The sequence below is a fragment of the Dasypus novemcinctus genome, chromosome 9 (assembly GCF_030445035.2).
Source record: "Dasypus novemcinctus isolate mDasNov1 chromosome 9, mDasNov1.1.hap2, whole genome shotgun sequence".
NCBI lineage: Eukaryota > Metazoa > Chordata > Mammalia > Cingulata > Dasypodidae > Dasypus > Dasypus novemcinctus.
The window spans coordinates 117,915,515-117,939,447 of NC_080681.1; the positions used below are offsets into that span (position 1 = coordinate 117,915,515).

The 23,933-nt window shown below is 39.4% G+C and overlaps 1 protein-coding gene and 1 pseudogene across 7 annotated transcripts in view; one reads left to right on the forward strand and one right to left on the reverse strand.

The window, feature by feature from the left end:
• Positions 1–23,933, forward strand: part of FBXO42 (F-box protein 42) — a 156,630-nt gene that overhangs the window by 21,044 nt on the left and 111,653 nt on the right. For 4 of the 7 annotated variants that reach the window (XM_058304322.2, XM_071217762.1, XM_058304317.2 and 1 more), the window contains exon 2: positions 18,535–18,572. The exons of the other annotated variants lie outside the window; for them this stretch is intronic. The gene's annotated coding sequence lies outside the window, so the exon portion shown is untranslated. The remainder of the gene's footprint in view (positions 1–18,534; positions 18,573–23,933) is intronic. 7 annotated transcript variants of the gene reach the window in all.
• On the reverse strand, positions 7,150–8,137 carry LOC105746302 (S-adenosylmethionine decarboxylase proenzyme 1-like; annotated as a pseudogene).

The following is a 23,933-nucleotide window of genomic DNA, read 5'->3' on the forward strand; positions in this document are numbered from 1 at the left end:
TTTTCTACTATGGGTTAGTTTTGATTGTTTTAGAGATTCGTATAGATGTAGTCCTACAATATGGGTGCTTTTGTGTCTGGCTTCATTTGTTCAATATTATGATTATGAGATTCATCGTTGGAGTTGCATGTGGCAGTTCAGTCTTTTTTATGCTGATTAGTAACAGATTGACTATTTGTTTATCATTCAACTGTTCATGGATATTTGGGGCTATTGTGAACAAAGTGAACATTCTTGAACATGTCTTTTTATGGTCACATGTTTTTATTTACTTTGGGTGAATAGGAGTGGAATGGCTGGATCCTAGTTGTGTGTTTAACTTTATAAGAAAATATTATCAGAGAGGGTATAGCTCAGTTGGTTGAGTGCCTTCTTCACCTGTATGAGGTCCTGTGTTCAATCCCCCGTACCTCCTGAAAAAAAACAGAACAAAACTCAAGAAAAGAGCAAGCAATTTTCTAAAGTGACTATCGTTTTATACTCCCACCAGTAACATGAGAGTTCACCCAATGAACATTTTAACATGAGCACTGTATTAGATACAAAAGTGGTCTAAGAAATTATCCTTGTTTAAAAAACTTAATTATTATTTGAGAAATTAGAGTAATACACATGAAACAGGAAAATTGATTATTAAACTGTGCAAAGCTGATCTTACATGCAAGAAGAATTAGATAGTCTTAAGAAATCAAGAGGCAGAAGGACTCCCGGTGCACCCTGTCAGGTGCTCCATCTCCCCTGAGGGGAAGAAGGGCAGGAGGTGCTATATGCACTCTCTTACTTGTGGTAAGATGTTCCCTTTGTGGGATTTACAGGGACGACCAAGCAGTTACTGAAATTATCAAGAAATTTAACCCCATTCTTAACTGTTAGGTAGTCAATGGTAGCAATCCAAATAAACCTGTTGGATCACTGATGGAAACAAGATTTTTTTTTAATATCAATATTAAGATATATATAGTTCATGCTTTCTAATACATCTCACTTCATGGTACTTTAAAAGATAACTTGTTCTTTCTGACATAGCACAACATATCTGTGTGCCCTTTTTAAAATTTTTAATTGTGGTAAAATATACATAACAAAATTAATTTTAGTCATTTTAAGCAGACAATTCTGTAACATTAAGTATATTGACAATACTGTGACTTTCACCACTGTTTTCAGACTATTTTTATCATCCCAAACCAAAACTCATGATCATTTAGCATTAAATCCCCATTTTTCCTTCCCCCTTTCCTTGGTAACCACTGTTTTGCTTTCTGTCTCAATGTGTTTCCTTATTCTAAGTATTTCATAAAAGGAAATAATACAATGTTTGTCCTTTAGTGTCTGACTTGCTGCACTTAACATGATGTTTTTAAGGTTGTTGCATGTATCAGGACTTCATTCCCTTTTATGAAGCATAATATTCCATTATGTGTATATACCACATTTTATTCATTCGTTAATGGACATCAGGGTTGTGTTCATTTTTTGGCAATTGTGAATAATACTGCCATGAACACTTCTGTGCAAATATCTGTTTGAGTTCCTGCTTTCAGATCTTTTGGGCATATATCTGTTAAGTGGGATTGCTGGGTTATATGGTAATTAATTCTATATTAACTTTCTGAGGAACTGCCAAACTGTCTTGCACAGTGACCACACCATTTTGCATTCCCACCTTCCATGTACACAGGTTCCTATTTTTCTGCGTCCTTGGCAACACTTTCTATTTTCAATTTTTTAAATAATAGCATCCTAGTGGATAAGAAGTAGTATCTTGCAGTTTTAATTTTCATTTCTTTAATGGCTAAAAATGTTGAGCATATTAGAGAAATGTCTGTACAAATCCTTGCCCCCTCTCCCCATTTAATTTTTAGGAGGTAATAGGGATTGTACCTGGGACCTCGTCTGTGGGAAGCAGGCGCTCAACCACTGAGCCACACCCCCTCCTTCATTTTTCAGTTGAGTTGTTTGTCTTTTTGTTAAGTTGTAGTAGTTCTTTATATATTTTGGATATTAAACTCTTATCAGATACATAGTCCTAAACTAATAACCTAGCTTGACTAGTACCAACCTAGTTTTAATAATATACAAACTCTTTATTCCTATATATTTCCATCCTTCCCCCTTTATATGATTATTGGCTCAGTTTACACTTTAAACATTGAATGTACATTAACGTAGTTTTAAAATGTTACTTAATCATTTCCGTGATAAGTCATATGGGGGGAATGGCAAAAGTTTTGTGGGATTTTATATTTACCTTTGTAGTTATCTTTATTCTCTTATGGCTCGTTACTGTCTAGTGAACTTTTTATTTCTGCCTGAAGGACTCCCTTTAGAATTTCTTATTGGGTGGGTCTTCTGGAAATGAACTCTTTCAGCTGTTGTTTATCTGTAAATATCTTAATTTCACTTTCATTTTTAAAAGATAATTTTGTTGGATATAGAATTCTTGGTTGACAGTTTTTTTCATTAAGGACTTAAAATATGCCATCCTACTTTCTTCTGGCCTCCCTGCTTTCTGATAAGAAATCTATTATTAATCTTATTGGAGATCGCTGGTATGTGACAATTTGCTTCTCTTCTTGCTGCTTTTAAAATCCTCTCTCTTTGGGTTTTGTTGTTGTTAACAAATTAATTTATATATTTTAATATAGCATGCATTTCATCTGAAGTGTGCAATCAGTGGTATTTAGTATAATCACATAGTTGTGCATTCATCACCTTTTTCCAGCAAAATTGTACTTTTGCTAGTATTAATTGTACTAGATATACTATATGAAAACCAAAGAATAAAATGATTAAATTAAATAATGCTTTTACAGTTATATCATTGAATGTGAATGGATTAAACTCCCCAATCAAAAGATACAGGCTGACAGAATGGATTAAAAAAGCATGAGCCATCCATATGCTGCCTACAAGAGACTCACCTTAGATCCAGGGATATAAACTGGCTGAAAGTAAAAGGTTGGAAAAAGATGACTCCAAGCAAACAATATAAAAAAGAGCAGGAGGTAGTTATACTAATATTGGACAAAACAGACTTTAAATGCAAAAAAGTTATAAGAGATACAGAAGGCCATTATATATTAATAAAAGGGACAATCCACCAGGAAGAAATAATAGTCATAAATATCTAGGTGTCTAACCAGGGTGTCCCAAAATACATGAGATAAACTCTGGGATAACTGAAGGGAAAAATAGATATCTCCTCAGAAATAGTTGGAGACTTCAACACGTCACTCACATTATTAGAACAACTCGACAGAAGATCAAGGAAACAGAGAATTTAATAAGATAGATGAGCTAAACTAACAGACATATAGAATGTTGCATCCAAACTCAGCAGGTTGTACATTCTTCTCAAGTGCTCATTGATTTTTTTTCTCCAGAATAGACCAAATTTTAGGTCACAATGCAGTTCTCAAATAATATTAATAAATATTATTACTATTATATCAAATAAATATAATATCAAATAAATATTAAAAAACTGAAATTATACAAAGTACACCCTCAGATCATAATGGAATGAAAATGGAAATCAATAATAGACTGGAAAGAGGTAAATTCACAAATGTGGAGGCTAAACAACACTCTCCTAAATGATCAGTTGGTCAAAGAAGACGTTTCAAGTGAAATTAGTAAATATATTGAGACAAATGAAAACAACAGTGTGTACCAAGCTTATGGGATACAGTGAAGGCAGTCCTGAGAGGGAAATTTATAGCCCTAAATGCCTATAATAAAAAAGAAAGAAAAAAATCAAAGATCTAACTAACAACTAGAGAAACTAGAAAAAGAAGAACAAACCATTCCCAAAGCAAGCAGAAGGAAAGAAATAATAAAGATTAGAGCAGAAATAAATGAAATTGAGAACAAAAAAAACTATAAAGAACCAACAAAACCAGACTCTGATTCTTTGAGATCAATAAAATTGACAAACCCCTAGACAAGGAAAAAAAATAAAAGGCATCTAAACAGGAAAAAAGAAAGTAAAACCCTCACTACTTGCAGATGACATGATCCTATATTTAGAAAATTCTGAAATGTCTACTACAAAGCTATCTGAACTAATAAACGAGTTCAGCAAAGTGGAAGGATATAAGATCAACATGCAAGAATAGTAATGTATCCCTACGCTAGTATTGAACAATCTGAGGAGGAAATCAGGAAAAATTCCATTTACAATAGAAACAAAAAAACTGAAATACTTAGAAATCAATTTAACCAAAGAGGTACAGGACCTATATACAGAAAACTACAAAACAGTGTTAAAAGAAATCAGTGAAGACCTAAACAAATGGAAAGACATTCTATGTTCATGGATTGGAAGACAAAATATCGTGAAGATGCCAGTCCTACCCAAACCGATATATAGATTCAATGCAATACCAATCAAAATCAAAATTCTAACAGTCTCCTTTACAGAAATAGAAAAGGCAATTACCAAATTCATCTGGAACAGAAAGTACACCCATATAGCCAAAAACATTCTAAAAAAGAAGAGTGATGTGGGAGGAATTTCACTGCCTGACCTTAAAACATGTTGCAAAGCTACAGTGGTTAAAACAGCAGGGAGGGAAGCGGATTTGGCCCATTGGTTAGGGCATCCGCCTACCACATGGGAGGTCCAGGGTTCAAACCCAGGGCCTCCTGACCTGTGTGATGAGCTGGCACATGCACAGTGCTGATGCGCACAAGGAGTGCCCTGCCATGCAGGGGTGTCCTCCGTGTAGGGGAGCCCCACGTGCAAGGAGTGCGCCCTTTAAGGAGAGCAGCCCAGCGGAAAAAAAGTGCAGCTTGCCCAGGATTGGCGCCGCACACAGGGAGAGCTGATGCAGCAAGATGACGCAACCAAACAAGACACAGATTCCGGGATTCCGGTTGCTGCTGACAAGAATACAAGCGGACATGGAAGAACCCACAGCGAATGGGCACAGAGAACAGACAACTGGGGGAGGTGGGAGGGGGGCAGGGAAGGGGAGAGAAATAAATTTAAAAATCTTTAAAAAAAACAACAAAACAGCATGGAGAAATGGCTGTGGCTCAATCGGATGAGCTCCCATATGGGAGGCCCTCGGTATGCATCCCAGGTAGGGATGCTGTGGAGAGCCAACTCAGCAAGGTGACACAACAAAAAAAAAGAAGGGAGACAAGCGAGAGCACAGAAGAGCCCGCAGCGAATGGATAGAGAGCAGACAGCGAGCAAGCTGCAAGGGGGAGGGGAAATAAATCCACTGAAGAACGTAAAGTGAATGGACACAGAGAGCAGACAGCACACAAAAAGCCGCAAGGGGGGGATTAAAAACAAACAGCATGGTGTTGGCATAAAGATAAATACATTGATCAGTGGAATAGAACTGAGAGTCCAGAAACAAACTCTTACCTCTACAGCCAACTGGTTTTTCACAAACCTACGAAAGCCGTGTTAACATGACAAAACAGTCTCTTCAACAGATGGTAACTGGGAGAGCTGGATATCCCTAACCAAAAGAATGGAGGACCCTATCTCACTCCTATACAAGAATCACCTCAAAATGGATCAAAGAGGAGAGCAGATGTAGCACAAGTGGCTGAGTGCCTACTTTCCATATATGAGGTCCTGAGTTCGATTCCTGGTACCTCCTAAAAAAACAACCCAAATTTCATCAGGGAGCAGATATAGCACAGTGGCTGAGCACCAGCCTCATACATACGGGTTCACAGGTTCAATCCCTGGCCCTAGTAGCTAAAAAAAAAAAAAAAAAAAAAAGACAAATGACCCGATTAAAAAATGGGCCAAAGACTTGAATAGACATTTGTCTAAAGAAGAAAAACAAATGGTAAAAAAAAAACAAAAAACAAAAAACCTGAAAACATGTTCAACTTCACTAGCGATTAGGGGATTGCATATGGAAGGTACCATGAGATACCATTTCACACCTATTAGAATGGCCACTATTAAAAAGAGAGGGAAACGGATGTGGCTCAACCAATTGGGCTCCTGTCTACCATATAGGAGGTCCAGGGTTCAATGCCTAGGACCTCCTGGGGAGAGCAAGCTGGCCCAAGCAATGTGCTGGCCCAAGCAGTATGCTGGCCCATGCGGGAATGCGGCCCCACACAGGAGAGCTGCCCTGTGTGGAATGCTGCCTCGTGCGGGAAAAGCCACCCGGCACAGGGTGCCCACCGACATGAAGAGCTGACGCGGCAAGATGATGCAACAAGAGACACAGGGGAGAGAAAATAAGAAGACATAGCAGAAAAGGGGTTGCACAAGAGAGTAATCGCCTCTCTCCCACTCCAGAAGATCCCAGGATTGGTTCCCAGAGCCACCTAATGAGAATATGAGCAGACATGGAATGGTGGGAGGGGCCGGGGGGGGGGGGGTGCCGTGCGGAGATGGAGAAATAAAAAAAGAGACATACAAGTGATGGAGAGGATGTGCAGAGATAGGAACACTTACTCACTGTTGGTGCAAATGTCGAATGGTACAGCCACTGTGGAGGACTGACAGTTCCTAAAGAAGTTGAATATAGATTTGCCACATGACCCAGCAATGCCACTACTGGGTGTATACCTAGAAGAACTGAGAGCAGTTGACACGAACAGACATCTGCACCCCTGTGTTCACAATTGCCAAAAGTTGGAAACAACCCAGGTGTCCATCAACTGACTAATGGATAAACTGTGGCATATTCACACAATGGAATATTATGCAGCTGTAAGAAGAAATGAAGTAAAGCATGTGACAACATGGATGAACCTGGAGGACTTTATGTTAAGTCCAACACCTAATGAGGACAAAAGCCTTGTATGTGGGGAATTTTGGATGATACCTGGAGAAATATTACACTATGCATGAACCAAATTGAATTGTTCTCACAAGTGTTGTAAAGTTTCATACAGTAAAAGGTTTCTTTCTACATACATTTCAGTTTCACAGCAAAAGTGGCGTAGAATACCTGAACATAGAAGAGAGCATTCATGTAAGATATCTAATTCCTTGACATGCATAGAACAATTCAAAGTGATTATGCTGTGATTACAACTAGGGCTTTCTGCAACTACAAGGTGCTGGTTATGGAAAGCATGCCCCTGGTATCAATATCCAGAAAGTAGCCACCACCTTCTTCTATGTGTGTTCTTTTTTCTATTTTTTGTTTTTCTTAATCAACTCTGCTGTTGCTGATTCTTAGCAAAGCTGGTAAAAACAAAGGTGTAATCATTGAACATAGCACTATGGAAATCAAGACGTTTGAAACCGTCTGTCTTTTGGGGTGAAGAAAGCACTATGCGACATTTAGAACTCTGATTTACAAACTAAGTGGTCACAGATTTTCCTGGTGAAGACTTTCACAACTTTCCAGATCAGGTCATCATAGGAGGTCTGACTTAAGTTTGTTTCAAAGTTAACAAAATTCTGGTTCTGGAGCAATGTGAATAGTCCAGTAAGTTTCATCTGATTTCATTCCTTTCATCAAATACCCACAGGGATTGAACAATGTGGCATCAATAACATAACCTGGTATCAGGTCAAGAGTTCCACTCTCACAAGTGACATCTTTTGCAGTAACTCCATCTTTCATGTAGACTGGTCCATAACGGCTGGGTCAAGCTCACCCATCAGAATTTCCAGAGTTTGATCTGGCTGACTGATTACATGATTCTCTGGGAAATCCAGGGTATACAAGTACCAACAGTCAGAATTCATCTGTCCCATACAATATGCTGCCCCATTTGGGAAAAGTGCATTAAAAACTATTTCTTCCTGGAAATTCTGGTGTGGGTTCCCTTGGTGAGAAGGCATCATAAAATTCTCACAAGAATAAAAGAAGCTTTGAATTGTGTCAAACCCACAGTAATCCCTAGTAAGCTTCAACAGGGAAACCAGTGCTTTCAGTAAGAGGATGGTGCTACATCTTCAAAATGAATGTATCTTGTAGACAAATATGCTACTTTCACTGAGTACATAAGCTTCCTGCTTGCCAGTTTTTGTCACACTTATGATTGAACATTGTACATTCTTCAGAAATATGTCCCACTCAGATCTTTGGATGCTGTGGAGATCCCTAGATCCTTGTTTTACTTCAGGCTGCTGCCGGGAGTACAAAACCTCCAGCAGCTTCTCAATCCCTTTGAAAAAATGTACAGCTTCCATCACTATGAGACTAGTAAACAACTAACCACCACAGAAAATCAGCTAAATTGAATATTTTCTTCTGCTGCTACAGATTGTTCTGTGTTACTGAAGTTCAGGTTTCTTTTTTTTTTTTTTTTGCTATAATTTTATAGTAACTTAAAAAAAATAAATTTTCCCCAGACTTTTTTTTTAAATCCTCCCCTTTGTGGCTTTTTTGTGTGCTGTCTGCTGTCTCTGTCCATTCGCTGTGCATTCTTCTTCTATGTCTGTCTGTATTTATTTATCCCCCCCCGCCCCTTGATGCTTGCTTGCTGTCTGCTCTCTGTGTCCATTCGCTGCGGGCTCTTCTGTGTTCTTGCTTGTCTCCCTTCTTTGTTGAGTCACCTTGCTAGTTGGCTCTGCGGCACCCGCAGGCGGGGTGGTACTCTGCAGCATGCAGGCGAGCCTGCCTTCACAAGGAGGCCTTGGGATGTGAATCCAGAGCCTCCCATAAGGTAGATGGGAGCTCATCTGACTGAGCCACAGCTGTTTCCCCCCAGCTTTTTTTTGTGAGCGAAAGTTGAAACTTGAGTCTGTTGGAAATTAGAGGCAGATACAATTAAGTATCTTGTAGTCTGCTGCTTCCACGTTACAGGAAGTAGAGCAAACTCTAGCTAATGTTGCTGCCAATACTGTGTAAGCCTCTAATATGTTTTTTATATCGCCTATGTGTCTTTCATTTCCATGAGTCTGTTACTTTTCTATTCAGGTTTTCAATTTTTTCTTTGTGCTCGCTCAGTACCCTTTTTTTTTTTTTTAAGATTTATTTGGGAAGCGGATTTGGCCCAGTGGTTAGGGCATCCATTTACCACATGGGAGGTCCCCGGTTTAAACCCTGGGCCTCCTTGACCCGTGTAGAGCTGGCCCATGCGCAGTACTGATGCGTGCAAGGAGTGCAATGCCATGCAGGGGTGTCCCCGTGTAGGGGAGCCCCACGCACAAGGAGTGCACCCCATAAGGAGAGCCACCCAGCATGAAAGAAAGTGCAGCCTGCCTAAGAAGGGCTCCGCACACACAGAGAGCTGACACAATAAGATGATGCAACAAAAAAAGAAACACAGATTCCCGTGCCACTGACGACAACAGTAGCAGACAAAGAAGACACAGCAAACAGACACAGAGAACAGACAACCGGGGTAGGGGGAAGGGGAGAGAAATAAATAAATAATCTAAAAAAAAAAAAAGATTTATTTCTCCCCACTCCCTTGTTGTTTTTCACTTGCTGTGTCTGTCTGTTTTCCTTGTTTTTTTAGGAGGCACTGGGAGTGGCACCCATGACCTTTGATGTGGGAGGGAGATCCCTAATCGCTTAAGCCACCTCCATTCCCTGCTTTTGTTGTGTTTCTCATTATGATTTTCCTCCCCACATCGCTTGTTGCATCCTCTTGTTGCATCAGCTTGCCATGCCTGCTGGTTGTGTCAACTTGCTGCCTTCTTTAGGGGACACCAAGAACCTCTGCTCCCTGCTTTATTGTGTATCTCATTATGTTCTTCTTGTGTCTCTTGCATCAGCTTGCTGTGCCTACCATCACGTCAGCTTGCTATCATCTTTAGAAGGCACCAGGACCCGAACCAGTGACCTCCCGTGTGGTAGGTGGGAGCCCAGTCACCTGAACCACATCTGCTTCCCTTACTCAGTATCTTGATGCCTTTTTATCTCTTTAGCCGTATTGTTTTTCAACTCATTAATTTGATTTTGGAAATTTGTATGTATTTCGTTGATTAGTTGTGTCAAATCCTTTTCTTGGGCAATTTCTTCAATTTTCTTAGTATGGCATGTAATTTTTTGCTAATGTCTAAGCATTTGATTAGGATGGTGAGATTACTCAGATGCTCAATTTCTCTCTCTTTTGTAGAGATTTAGTGTGGGAGGCTGTGCATTACTGCTGTTCTTTGATTCTTGGTTCAGCTTGTTCTGGGTCTTTAGGAGTGTCCCTATTAGTTGCTCAAATCTGGGCCCTGGATCCAGTAATTGGTTGCAGACCTGCTTTCAAGGCCCTTGGAGAGAGAGGCTCTTATGGCCCAAAAGCCTCTCATTTATATACTTTTAATTTCCTTCCTTGTACTTCCTTGGTCTGCTGCAGATGGTGGTGCTTGTTGGCAGTGCTCTCAGTTCAAAGCTTGGCAGGAGAGTGTTCACTGAAACACTGACATCAACAGTGTGGCAGAGGATCCTTCCTCAAGGCTGCTCAGAATCTGGCAGATCAAACTTTCTTAGAGGCTTTTCTCCAACCTTTGCTGACAGCCCTCTCCCTTTTCCCAGGTAGGAAATAATTCCACTTCTTTCTCCATCCTCACTAACCAGTCCCAGTCAGTAGAGAGGGAAATAGGGTCACATCTCTTTAGTCCCTTGCTAGCTTCCAAGGTAAACAATGGTGCCTCCCCCTCCACCCCCCACCCCATGGCTTGGAAAGGCTCATGGGACACAGCTGACCAAATTTGTGGGTCCAAAGCTCAGTCAGCCTTATGCTGTGTCCTTTTCTCTCCCCTTTCCTGGGGAGGTGAATCCCTGAGGCCCCCTTTGTCTGTGGCCACTCATCCCAAGGCCTGAGAATTCTATTGTCTTTAAGGTGGCGGAGATGATGCCAGCAGTTGCAGCTCCAGTTTTTATTTTTTAAAATTTTTTTTTAAAGATTTATTTTTTATTTATTCCCCCCCCCCCACAGTTGTCTGCTCTCTGTGTCCACTCACTGCACATTCCTCTGTGACTGCTTCTATCCTTATTAGCAGTACTGGGCATCTGTGTTTCTTTTTGTTGCATCATCTTGTTGTGTCAGCTCTCCGTGTGTGCAGTGCCGTTCTTGGGCATGCTGCATTTTTGTTCACGCTGGGCAGCTCTCCCTTACAGGGCGCACTCCTTGCGCGCAAGGCTCCCCTACACGGGGGACACCCCTGCGTGGCACAGCTTCCTTGCGTGGATCAGCACTGTGCATGGGCCAGCTCCACACGGGTCAAGGAGGCCCGGGGTTTGAACCGCGGACCTCCCATGTGGTAGGCGGACGCCCTATCCATTGGGCCAAGTCCTCTTCCCATCAACCATTATTTCTTTGAGTACTTTTTTTGTCCCTTTCTCCCTCCCTTGTCCTTCCAGGACTCCAATAATGGGTGTGTTGATATACTTGATGTCCCACAGGTTCTTCAGGCTCTGTTCACTTTTTCCTTCTGCTCCTCACACCAGATAATTTCAGTTTTCTTATCTTCAATTCCATGATCCTTCTGCTGTTGAATCTGTCTAATGAGCTTTTCATTTTATTTACTGTACTTTGCAGCTCCGAAATTTGTTTGGTTCCTTTTTATAATTCCTATCTCTTAATTTTTTTCTGACAACCTTTTTCTAAATTTATTTATTTGTATATGGATTCCTTTAGCTCATTGAACATATTTAAGACTGTTGATTCAAAGTCTTTGACTAATAATTCCAATGAATGAACTTCCTCAGGGATGTTACCTGACAATTTTTTTTTCCCTGTGAATAAGCCAACTTTCCACTTCTCTGACTCCTGTGGGATTGCAAGGGTTTTTGTTTTTGTTATAGTTGTTTCTGGCTAGAGTTGTTAATTTGTGATTTTTCCAGACTATTTTGTTCTCAAACCAGGAATGGAAAAAGAGAAAAAAAAAATTAGATCTTGAGTCTGTAAGACACTGCTGCTTTTGCAGAGGGTGAAATTCACTGATTTTTACCATCTTCTTCCTCTTCCTCTGGCTCTTTTCTGATGTTGCACAGTATTCCACTAGACTGCAGAGCCTAAACTCCAGTGTTTCAAAATAGTTCTGCCAGTTCAATAATTGTTTTGCCTGGAGGGACTGATTCTTGGCATTTCCTATTCTGCCATCTTCCCACAATCCTCTAGCTATTAAATCTTGATGTCCTTGGAGAACACCCATTTATACAGGTTGGGTTTTGTGTTTTTTTTTACTCCCTGTACTTAAAAACATATGCATTTTATAGTATGTAAATCATGCAGCACTCTGTTTCTAAGTATTACAAAATTGTTAGCTTTTCTATATTTATTTCTTAACTTTCTATATAAATTTCTTAACCCCATATACCTCCCACCCCCCTCACCCCACTCCTCCCCCCATAACAGCAACCTCCTCCATCATCATGAGACATTTGTTGTATTTGGTGAATACATCTCTGAGCACCGCTGCACCTCATGGTCAGTGGTCCACATCATAGCCCACACTCTCTCACAGTTCACCCAGTGGGCCATGGGAGGACATACAATGTCCGGTAACTGTCCCTGCAGCACCACCCAGGACAACTCCAACCCCCGAAAATGCCCCCACATCACATCTCTTAATCCCATTCCCTACCCCCAGCAGCCACCATGGCCACTTTCTCCACACCAATGCCACATTTTCCTCAATTACTAATCACAATAGTTCGGGAAACGGACTTTGGCCCAGTGGTTAGGGCGTCCGTCTACCACATGGGAGGCCCGCGGTTCAAGCCACGGGCCTCCTTGACCTGTGTGGAGCTGGCCCATGCACAGTGCTGATGCGTGCAAGGAGTGCCCTGCCACACAGGGGTGTCCCCGCGTAGGGGAGCCCCACGCGCAAGGATGCACCCATAAGGAAAGCCGCCCAGCGCGAAGGAGGGAGCAGCCTGCCGAGGAATGGCGCCGCCCACACTTCGGTGCCGCTGACGACAACAGAAGCGGACAAAGAAACAAGACGCAGCAAAAAGACACAGAAAACAGACAACCGGGGGAGGGGAGGGGAGTTAAATAAATAAAAATAAATCTTTAAAAAAAAAAAAAAGAAAAACTAATCACAATAGTTCATGAATAGTATATCAGTAAGTCTGCTCTAATCCATACTCTATTCCTCCAACCTATGGATATTTTTTAACTTTTTGTAATAGTAAATATACAACTCAGAATTCCCCTTTTTAACCACACTCAGGCATATAATTCAGTGAGATTAATTACATTCAAAATATTGTGCTACCATCACCAACTTCCATTACCCTAATTTTTTCAGCACCTCAAGTTCTGGTAAACTGTCTCTATGAAATTTGTTTATTTCATATACATGAGACCATACAAAATATTTGTCTTTTTGTGTCTTGACTTATTTTATGTTTTTTTTTTTGATAGAACTATTGTAATCTATCCCAGGGGTCTTTTGTTTTAAAACTTGACTACTGAATATTCTACCTTAAAATTTGTATTTTTGATAAAAATTTAAAAATTAGAACAAAGTTGAATTTATTGAAAATTTGGGATTCACAGACAAAAATTGCAGAATAGACATGCTGAATGTAACCATTCACATATACAAAAAAGCATAAAATAAGTGAATTCTGTAACTTTAACCGTTTGAAATAAAATGTTTTATGTGTTTACAAAAAAATTCTTGTACATGTTTTTTGTTTTTTGGGTTTTTAAAATTTATGTCCCCCCTTGTGTCTTGCTTGCTGTCTGTTCTCTGTGCGTTCTTCTTTGTCTGCTTGTTTCAACCTTTGTTGGATCATCTTGCTGCGCCAGCTCTCTCTGGTTGCAGGCTGTCAGCTCTCGATGGGTTTGGGCCAGCTTGCCTTCACTAAGAGGCCCTGGGACATGAACCCAGGGTCTCCCATATGGTAGAAGGGAGCCCAATCGATTGAGCCACAGCTGCTTCCCCATGTACGTTTTTAAGCAAAAATTCCTTTTTATTTTACAATATGTTGTATAGTAATTTTTTAGAGTTAGTACATGTAGAAACACCTCCTTTATAACAGCTGCCCAAGATTAAGGTTGTATTATAATTTCTTTATCCATTTCCCTGTGAATGGGCATTTAGTTCATTTCTTATTTTTTTTTGCTGTTAAAACAGTGCAGCTTCCTTTTTTGCACTTGTATCAAGGTTTTATTCATACATATTCCTAAAAGTAAAATGTGTGAATCATCTGGCATGTGCATTTAAAATATTGGCAGGACTTTTTTGAGATTTTATAAGTTAGTTTAGTTTTCTTTGACAGGCCCCAACCTTGGTCTGGAAAGTTTGAATTACATTTTATCTTTAATCTTTTTTTTTTATCTGTTGTCTAATACATGCTAGTTACCGAGGGCAGCAGTATAGGTGTGAATCAAACATATGATCCATATTTGTGAGGAAGATGTGTAACTGGCTGTTACATATCATAGCAAGTGAGAAGGAACTGTAAAGATCAGAGGAGTCAGGGAAAGTTTTCTGAAGGAGGTATACTTGACCCAGTCTTGATGGATTGGCACATTTGCACATGTGAAATTGTATCCCAGAGAGCAGCAAGAGCAAAGGTCATAGAAGTGGGAAGGAAGAGACTTTATTAAGATTCAGTTCGCCTTGAAGATGGAGGACTAGATTGGAATGAGGAGAGGTACCTGAAAAGTGAGATTAAAACTGGATTGTGGGGAAGAGGACTTGGACCAATGGATAGGGTGTCTGCCTACCACATGGGAGGTCCATGGTTCAAACCCCGGGCCTCCTTGACCCATGTGGAGCTGGCCCATGCGCAGTGCTGATGCGCACAAGGAGTGCTGTGCCACGCAGTGGTGTCCTCTGTGTAGGGGAGCCTCACGTGCAAGGAGTACGCCCTGTAAGGAGAGCCTCCCAGCGTGAAAGAAAGTGTAGCCTGCCCAAGATCAGTGCCGCACACATGGAGAGCTGACACAACGAAAAGAAACACAGATTCCTGGTGCTGCTGATAAGGATATAAGCGGTCACAGAAGAGTGCACAGTGACTGGACACAGAGAGCAGACAACCTGGGGGGTGGGGGGGAGAAAGAAAAAATCTTTAAAAAAAAAACAACTAGATTGTGGTGGGAAGCAGATGTGGCTCCAAGCATTTGGGTGCCTACCATATGGGAGGTCCTGGGTTTGGTTCCCAGTGCTCCTAAAGAGAAGACAGCAGACACAGAGATGTATAACGAATGGACACAGAGCAGATAGAGAGCACAAACAACAAAATGGGGGAAGGGGGAGAGAAATAAATGAATCCTTTAAAAAAACCAAACTGGATTGTGATGACTTTAAAATGCTATGCTGGGAAGCGGACTTGGCCCAGTGGTTAGGGCGTCTGTCTACCACATGGGAGGTCCGCGGTTCAAACCCCGGGCCTCCTTGACCCGTGTGGAGCTGGCACATGTGCAGTGCTGATGCGCGCAAGGAGTGCCGTGACACGCAAGGGTGTCCCCCGCCTAGGGGAGTCCCACACGCAAGGAGTACGCCCCATAAGGAAAGCTGCCCAGCGTGAAAGAAAGTGCAGCCTGCCCAAGAATGGCGCCACCTACACGGAGAGCTGACACAACAAGATGACGCAACAACAAAAAAAGAATACACAGATTCCCGTGCCGCTGACAACAGAAGCAGACAAAGAAGATGACATAGCAGATAGACACAGAGAACAGACAACCAGGGCGGGGGATGGAGAGAAATAAATAAATAAATCTTTTTTAAAAAATGCTATGCTAAAAAGAATAGGCATTCTTTGAATTTTAAAGAATTTTAAAAACTAGGCTTTGAGGAGACTTTGAAAACTTTCGATCCAGATTTGCATCATGAAAATTAATCCTGCAGGAAAATGAACGATAGAGTAGAGAGGGTAGGAGTAAGGATGTGGGCAAACAAGCTAAACCTCTCTATTGCAGGAGTTTAATTTAGAGGTGATGTGGGCAGCATTGGTGGTAATTGGGATGAAGAGTGAATGTGAGAGAAATTTGAGGACTAGATGTGGGAGGAAAGAGAAAAGGAAAAATAAAAAATGACTCATAGGTTTTCTGTCCGGGAAAAAGGAAGTTAAGTGGGTGACAGAGAGTGTTCAATATAAAGTTAATGTCAGCTATCCAGAAGGCAGTTGAAAATATGAAAATGGTGAGATGGAATTCAGGAGAATCAGGGCTAGAGATAAATTTTGGAAGCATCCATCCATCCATCCATCCATCCATCCATCCATCCATCCATCCATCCAAATTTGTAACTGCATGTATTCTGTTGCAAGTCCCGTCAGAGGAACACCTCAGTATCTAACCTCAATTTGAGCTTACAGTGTAGTGAGTCATTCTTCTAGAAGTTATATTGAAACTTCAGGGTTGCCTAAGGAGAAAATATAGCTAGGAAAGAGGAAGCAAAGTGTGTGGAATCCTAGAGGCCACCTACACATTTAGGGAATATAAGGGGGAAAGTGAGGGGTCAAAGGAGTAGTAGAACCCAAGGGGGATCGAGAATTAAACTGAATTTGAAGATTTAAAGAGGTAATAACCAACGAGTTGGAAATTTTCAGGAATTTGTTCTTTAAAATTTGAATGTTTGTTCTTCCACCGTCAATTTGTTCACTGCAGTGATGACAGTAATCTTAAATTTCTTTTTTCTCATGCCATTTTCATTTTTTTTATTCATAACTGAGGTAGAATTGCCTTAGTGTGTGACCTAGCTGTATTTTCAGCTTGAATTTCTGCTGTGGTCAGCAGAAAACAATTCGAAGTTACTGATTTCCCATTTGGAATTTTTGTCCTTGGTTTTTACCTATAAATCAAATACTATTTTTCCTTAATTTAACTTGGCATAACTCAGAATACATTTCTCAATTATTCCTACTCTTTAAAAAACAGACCTCTTTCTTAGCTTTTTTTTTTTGTCTTTCTCACATGTGAAATTTATCTGCTGCAGTTAATAAAAACTGATAAAAATAGAACTTGTGGCTAAGCTGAGATTTTAAAAAAGCTTTATACTAGGATACTGAAATGGATTACTTTAGCAAAGAAATCAATGATGGATCATTTTGGAGGGAAATAAGAGTATTTTTTCTCACCTAGTGGAATACAAGCATGTGAACATTAGTATAAATTGCCTAGGTTTAATTACTTTATCATAGTGGTTCTTTGATAAAGACCATAATCAGAAAATTGTTGGAAATTTATGCCTTGCTAGGGTGATCTAGAGTAGTCATTTTAGAAATAATTCAGTTCTACTACTATGGTGTGAACCTTCTGGGCTCTTCTAAATATCCCAAGTGATCACCAAGAGCTCTCAGTTGGATTGGCTGGAGTTTGGATGTCTTCCTGCTTGTATGAGCTTTGGGAATTGCTCACCTTACAACTTCCCTATCATTCTTAGCCTGACTTGTAGAGTTTCACTACATTGTGAGTATTGCCTACTACTTCGCAAAGATTCAAGAGACACTATGCAGATTTCTATTTCTTTGAAGCTTTCTTTCTAGAATTCCAGCTTTTCTTTTGGTCCCCAAAAATTGCCTCCAGGCAAAAGAAAGCCCAGGCTATCATAGGGCTCAACCCCATATGTTTCCCTTTTCTCAGGGACCCCAGTTCTGTACTGCTTATTGTCCATTGTCTGAAAACAGCTGTTCCATAATCTTTGTCCAGTTTTCTAGTTGTTTTATGGTGCAAGGGTTAATCTAATCCTTACCCTTCATCATGGCTGAAGTGGAAGTGACTTTTTTTTTCAAGTAATCATTATGCCATTTTTCTTACATACCCAAAATAACAATTCCTTACTGCCTCTAATAGCCATTCAATATTCTGATTTCTCTGATCATCTCAAAGATATGTTTTTACAGTTGTCGAAGTCAGGGTCCATGAAAAGATCCATATTTCATTTGGATTTTTAGATCTCTTCAGTCTTCCCCTCTTTTTATTTCTGTGCTGTTGATTTATTGAGAAAATTAGGTCGTTAGAACTACAGCATGTTCCTGTGTTTGTCTGATTGCTTTCTCATGTGTCATTTAACTAAAAGCGTGATTAAATTAATATTTTAAAGCAGGAATACTCTACGGGTGGTATTGTACACATCTCATTGTATTACATCATGAAGCATAATTTCTTGTTGCTCAGTTTTAGCTGTGATAAGATTGAGCACTAAGTTTAGGTGATATAAGCCTGATGTCTGCGTTAGAGTGTTTTCCACCAAGTTTTTTATGGTTTCACAAAATGATAATTTTATTCTCTCATCCCATTAACTAAACGGATTTCCTTACAAAGAAAACATTTTGCACATGAACTATTTGGTTGCCCTGTTAGTGCAGGAAAGACAAAAAAAGAGCTTGTTTCCTTTTATTTATCAACTTTTACAGTAATAATGAATTAGTTCCTTAGCAGTCTTTCCTGGTGACCAGTAGTTTTCTTTAGTGTCACTGTGTACTACAGATTTTTATATATTTCATATGATTGATCTGTAGTAGTTTTTTGTGTGTGGTTTTTTTTTTTTTTTTTTTGGTTCTCAGGTTATTTCCTCTTTGATCTGTGGAAGTGTCTTTGAATTGGCTCCTGTGACCCCAGGCAGTACTGGGGATTGAACCTAGGACCTTGTTCATGGGAAGCAGGCGCTCAACCATATAGCTATATCCATTCCCTAATGAGAGTTGGTGTTTTCATTTGTTTGTTTTGTTTTGTTTGTAGGAGGTGATTAAACCTGGGACCTCATACATGGAAAGCAGGTACTTAACTACTTGAGCTACATCTGTTCCCATCCTGTGACCTTTTGACATTACCCCATTGGTCTTGAATAATCTTCTTGATTTCTGGCACAACAAAACATCCCAGGCTTATCTTGTAAGTTTCCTGCCCCAATATTAGAAACAGGCATTTCTCCAAGAAGACCTGCTTTATTTTAGTAGGAAGTACTATGTAAGGGCCTCAGTCTAGGAACTAGGGTTCTCATTGCTATCACATTGCTACTGAGTTGTCATTGCTTCTGAGTCGTTAAGTGAACAGATTGGAAAATACTTTCTTTTAAGAGAAAGAGAGAAAAAACGAGTTCCTACTGATGCTTCTGATTGAAAAATAAGATTAGAAGGTCAGCCAAAGGGGTGCTGATGCAAAATACCAGAAATTGTTTGGTTTTTATAAAGGGTATTTATTTGGGGTGGGAGCTTACAGATACCAGGCCATACAGCCTAAGTTACTTCCCTCACCAAAGTCTATTTTCATGTGTTGGAGCAAGATGGCTGACAACGTCTGCGAGGGTTCAGGCTTCCTGGCTTCCTCCCTTCCAGGGTTTTGCTTCTCTCTGGGTTCAGGGTTCCTCTCTTCTCAAGGCTTACTTCTTCCTGGTCTCAGGCTTGCTTCTCTTTCCTCTGTGAGCTTACTTCCTAGGGCTCCAGCTTAAGGCTTCAGCATCAAACTCCAGCATCAAAACTCCAACATCAAAAACCCTCATCTCTGTTCTTTGCCATGCCTTTTATCTGCAAGTCCCCACCCACCAAGGGGTGGGGGCTCAATGCCCTAATGACGTGGCCCGATCAAAGCCCTAATCGTAACTTAATCACACCCACGTACAGACCAGATTATAAACATAATCCAGTATCTAATTTTGGAATTCATAACCATATCAAACTGCTATAGAAGGTTTCTTAAAATTTTGCACTCATACCTCTTTTGTGCTGAAAAAAATTCCTGGTTTTTAATGGTATTAACCTAATTACTTGTTTACTCTTTATCCTATTCTATACCTATATTAGTTTCAAAATAATAATGACAATATTGTTAATACAAATAGAGCTGTTGAATGCAGTTTGATTTCTTCATTTTTTTTTTTTAAATACTTAAATATAACTCACAAGGGATGTGTGGTCAAAATACTGTATCTTAGGGCAGAGTGAGACGCTTCAGGGCTCCATTCCTCCAGAGAAACTTTGAACAACCAGAAAGAAATGGTACAGACATCTTTTCTCAGTGTACCAGAAAACAGGTAATGGATTACAGTAAGAGGGTGATTGCTGAGCCAGTCTGTCTGGTGGTGACCTATGGGACTCACCATCCCAGAACTTGTTCTTTGTGTAGAAGGCAGCTCATTGAACTCTCCCACAGAATGCTGTGGGAGAGCAGTGAAGTGAATGCCTTTGTCAAGGGATTGCTGGCTGTAGGATAAATAGTGCAATCCCGAGGATCATGAGGAAATATTTTTATGGGAAGAGGAAGCATTCATAGCCATGTAAATGAAGGAATTACCATGGCTACACACACATGCCCAAGAAAAGACATGCAGAAAGCATCAGGGGCAGTCCCTTCACTTTGGCTCAAGCTCATCTCTAAACTCATTTTCTGATTAAGCCCTGAAAGAGAGTATTCTTATAGGTCAATTTGCAAAGACTGGAAAAGGTGTTTTCTTCTTCCTCCTTCTCCTCCTCCTCCCCCTCCTTGTCCTCCTTCCACTCCTCATGGTTAAGGAAAGCTCTGTGATGACACTAGTTCAAACAAGCCTAAGGAACAGATGCCTCAAAATCTAAATTTCAGTATTAACACTTTAAAAATACCAAAATGTTCAGGTTTCAACAAAAGATTACAAAACATACAAAAAAACAGGAAGTGATGGCCTCGGCAAAAGAGAAAATTAAAGCATTAGAAACCATCATTGAGGTGGATCAAACCTGCAATGTACCAGACAAAGACTTGAAATTTAAAAAAGGTCCTAAATATGCTCAAGAGCTAAAGGAATCATGGTCAAAGAACTAAAGGAAATCAGGAAAATGATGGATGAACACAAAGAAAATAGAAAGATGCAAGTTATGAAAAGGAACTGAACATAGGTACAGACTACAGAACAGAAATTACAAATTCTTTGGAGAGATTCAGTATCAGATTGGAGCTGGCAGAAGAAAGAATCATTTCAACTTGAAGATAGTACAATTGGAATAATCCAGTCTGAGGAGCAAAAAGAAGAAAGAATGAAGAAAAGTAAAAAGAACTTGAGGAATCTGTAAGACACTGTCAAGAATATCAACATATGCATTGTGGGAGACCCAAAAGGAGAAGCAGAATAGTCAAAGAAAAAATGACTGAAAACTTTCCAGATTTAACAGAAGAAGTAAATATATGCATCCTTGATACTCACTAGACTCTAAACAGGATAAACCCAAATAGACCCATACCTTGGCTTATTATAATCAAACTGTCGAATGTCAAAGATAAAGAGAATTCTGAAAGCTGCAAGAGAGAAGCAACAAGAACATATAAGGGAGCCTCAGGAAGATTAGGTGCTGATTTCTCATTGGAAACCATGAAGTCAAAAAAGCAATGGAATGACATATTTAAAGGGCTGAGAGCAAAAAACTGCCAACCAGGAATTTTGTATCTGGCAAAACTATCTTCAAAAATTAAGGAGGGGTGGTGGGGTAAATGGGAATCCCCTATATTTTTGATGTAACATTTATGTAATCTAAAGCTTCTTTAAAAATAAAAATTAGAAAGATTTTAAAAACGAAGGTGAAATTAAGACATTGGCAAATAAACAAAAGCTGAGGGTGTTTGTCACCACTAGACTAGCTCTACAAGAGATGCTAAAGAGAATCCTGCAGGTTGAAAGGCAAAGACCCTAGACAGTAGATCAAAGCTGCATGATGAAATAAGAATCTCCAGTAAGGGTAACAATAGGGGTAAATACGAATGCCAGTACTATTGTAATTTTGCTTGGTAACTCTACTTTTTATTTCCTACCGGAGCTAAAAGACAAGTGCATAAAACATAATGAGAAGTCAGTGGTTTTGGGCTCAATTTATAAATATGTCATTTGTGAAATCTACATAAAGGTGGGGGCATGGTAGCATATAGAAACATAGTTTGTGTATACTATTGAAGTTAAGTTGGTATCAGAGCAAGCAATTTGGGAACTCTCTATGTATGCTTTTTTTGTAAACCTAGAATTTAATTTAAAAAATGAACATGATTGTTACAAATATAGGATATTAAATTTAAGCCCCGTGTTAACTACAGATATGCATGCTCATAGAGACAGAAGTTTTAAGTTGCTGGGGTTAGGGTATAGGGACAAGGGGAGTTAATGCAAAATGGTATAGGATTTCTGTTTGTGGAGGTGGGAAATTTTAGTAATGGAAGGTGATGGGGGCACCACAATATAGTGAACGTAATTCATCCCACTGAGTGTCATACTTTCGAGAGTAGTTGAAATTGTAAAGTTTATGTTGCATGTACATTCCCACAACAACATAAAAGGAAGTGCAACTAAAGAGGCAATTCACTATTCTGGACAGGATCTAGCAAGGAAGGAACGTAGGCTCAAAAGGACATGAAAAAATTGGGAATATAAACTATAAGCTTTATGTCAATGTTAAATTTCTTAAACTTGATAACTGCACATAAGTTAAGTACATAGATGAATATCCTTGTTTTCAGGAAATATACATGGTAGTATTAAGTGTTCATTGAGCATAATATATATTCAGAAAATGAATTGATAAATTGATAGATTGGATAGGTAGATATGGCAAATATAAAAATTGGTGGATCTGAGAATCTCGGTATATAAATATATCAGAGTTCTCTGTATGGGGTTTGCATTATTTTTGTAACTGGTAAGTTTGAAGTTGTTACAGAGTAAAAGTCTTAAAATTAAAAATATATAGTATTTTAAAGTTACTTGAACTAATTTTCCTCTCTGTATTGTTATGCCACTAGTTGTTATAAAATTAGGTCATTTTTAAAAAATCTGGGAAGCAGATGTGGCTCAAGTGAATGAGTTCCCACCTACCACATGAGAAGTCCCAGGTTCAGGTCCCAGTGTCTCCTAGAGAAGATCAACAAGACAGCAAGCTGGCACGATGTCCTAACACAACAAGAACACGTGACAAAGGGACACAAAGAGGAAACACAATGAGAGATGCAACAAAGCAGGGAGTGGAGGTGGCTTAAGCAATTGAGCACCTCTCTCCCACATGGGAGGTTCCAGGTTTGGTTACAGTTTCTCCTAAAGAGAAGATGAGCAGATACAGAGAACACACAGCAAATGGACAGAGAGAGCAGACAATGAGCGCAAACAACGGGGGTGGGTGGGGTTTGAATAAGTAAATAAAACCTTTTTAAAAAAAGGACTTTTTCTTCTTGATCTCAGGGTCACTGTTTACCCTTCTAAAACTCCATTTAATGGATATTTGACTTTGTCCAAAGAATTTCAGTGTGTAAAATGGGAGAACTTCAGATGTTTCTGCCTACCTTTTCGCATGTTTTGTCCTCATGAACTCTGTTTACCTACCATTTCTTCAGAAATTTCGGTTTCTGGTGTGTAGTTTGAAAGAAGTAACAGGAGTAGATAATTCCTAATAACCTAGGTATTATCTTTTTTTGAATGGTAATCATATTGTGTGGGTGGGAATTTTGTAAGTATATGTCAGTTTGGTTTTATAGTGTATAAGCTGTTCCAGAATAATAAATGTGAAGCAGTGAAAATGGGGGCATTTATTTTTATATTATGTTCTTTTGGGTTTCTTCTAAAGAATGTATCAAAGTAAGCTGTTTAGAATAGACCATACAATTGATGTTTGGCTCCAAGTACCAATGAGGTGTTATGAGGCATTAGTTTTATCTATAGAATTAATTTCAAATGAAGTAAAAAATTTTTGCCTTCTGCATATTTTTTTCATCCTGGTAGCTGAATTTAACATTATAAACTTTCTTCAAACACATTTATATCCTGTCCAGTCTTCACTTATTTTGTATAAAAAGTACAGAATATTGCATTTTGAAACTTCTGGTGGATTTTTTTTTTTTTTAACCAGGCCATTAATACAGTATGCAAAATCAGTTTTATGAGATTATAGCAAATTTAAAGAAGTTTAGAGATGGAAATTAGTTTTCCTAACTCCATCCTTTTAAATTTTGACTCTTAAACTTGAATTAGGGTGTTATTTTTACTCTTCACACTCTTCCATCTGAAATAGAGAATAATGCAACCCATGTAAAAGGGCAATTGCCACTGGCATTTTCATGTATTTTCAGTCACCTTGTCTTAAAGCTTATTGCTTACCTTAAGCAGATTACCTTAAAGCAGAATTCTGACTGTGGAT